This window comes from Oryx dammah, unplaced genomic scaffold (assembly GCF_014754425.2).
Source record: "Oryx dammah isolate SB20612 unplaced genomic scaffold, SCBI_Odam_1.1 HiC_scaffold_11184, whole genome shotgun sequence".
Lineage (NCBI taxonomy): Eukaryota > Metazoa > Chordata > Mammalia > Artiodactyla > Bovidae > Oryx > Oryx dammah.
Window position 1 is genome coordinate 30,931 of NW_024080577.1, and position 1,470 is coordinate 32,400.

Sequence of the window (1,470 nt, forward strand, 5' to 3'; positions counted from 1 at the left end):
CCCATCCTTGGGAGGAGTCATGAAGGAGAACTTCCCGCACAATAGGAAACCCTCTCACAGAGGTGTCTGTGGGGAACTTTGGAAGCTTAAAGTGAAGTCACTCAGTCTTGTCCACCTTTTTGTGACCCCATGGACTGTAGCCCACCAGGCTCCTCCATCCATGAGAATCTCTTGGCAATACTGGAGTAGGTTGCCATTTCCTTCTCCAGGGGATCTTCCCAACCCAGGGATCGAACCCGGGTCTCCTGCATTGTAGGCAGATGCTTTACCATCTGAGCTACCAGGGAATCCCAGATGGTAGCTTAGAGAGCAACAAACCGGGGGAGAAAAAAAAAATAGGACAGAGGCCTAACCTCAACTACCAGTGGCAAAGTGGCACAGATGCTCACATCCTTGACCAGTGAGTGTGGGTTGGGCAGGAAGGCACGGAGCTTTGTCAGTTGGTCCTTACTGGACCAGGCTTGCATGCCTTGAGAACAATCTGATGGAGCTAATGTGACAGAGCAACCCAAACCCTAGGATTGCCAGAGAGACAAAAAAAGGAAGAAAAAGGTCTTTCCCTCCCACCCCACATAAACTCTAACATTGCATGGTGACCCCTGGAATGAACACAGAACAATGGATTGTGCCCTGCTGCTGCTGCTGCTGCTAAGTCGCTTCAGTCATGTCTGACTCTGTGTGACTCCACAGATGGCAGCCCACCAGGCTCTCCTGTCCCTGGGATTCTCCAGGCAAGAACACTGGAGTGGGTTGCCATTTCCTTCTCCAATGCATGAAAGTGAAAAGTGAAAGGGAAGTCACTCAGTCATGTCCGACTCTTAGCGACCCTTGGATTGCAGCCCACCAGGCTCCTCCACCCATGGGCTTCTCCAGGCAAGAGTACTGGAGTGGGGTGCCATTGCCTTCTCCAGATTGTGCCCTAGCAAATACCAAAGGAGAGCAAGCCGGCTGCCAGTTAGGGTCCTTCCTCCTGGGAAGCAGAGAGGCAGCTGTGAGATAGCCAGAGCCAGAAGGAAAGGGGTTGCTGCAATCTCGGCTCCAGAGACTGCATCATCCACCAAACTGTGAGCAAGCTGCCAGTTGCTAACCACGCCTCCCTGAGATCCTGTAAGGTTCACATCTACCAGGAGTGTCACAGCCTGTGATCAGCTCCCCAGAGGAGACACACAGCACACCTGGGACTGTGCCCTCACGGCACACCCAGGAAACTGAGCAGCCAGGATCGAGGAGGGGCATAAGATGCATGGCCCACCTGGGACAGTGAGGTTGCCAAGCACCCGGTCGGCTGAGCGGCTTGCACCTGGGAAGAGCACAAAACACACAGCCCATCTGAGTCTGTGCCCTTGCGGAGTACCCGAAAACCTGAGTGTCTGAGACCTGGGTTTGGACAAAATGCAGGGTCCCCTTGGGACAGTACACTTTCAGAGCACCATGATGCCTGAGCAGTGTGGACCCAGGAAGTACACACCA

The 1,470-nt window shown here is 53.8% G+C and overlaps 1 non-coding gene across 1 annotated transcript; it reads right to left on the minus strand.

The window, feature by feature from the left end:
• Positions 1-215: 215 nt before the first annotated feature.
• On the minus strand, positions 216-287 carry TRNAC-ACA. The gene has a single exon. It is a non-coding gene; the product is annotated as a tRNA-Cys (tRNA).
• Between the last annotated feature and the right edge of the window lie 1,183 nt (positions 288-1,470).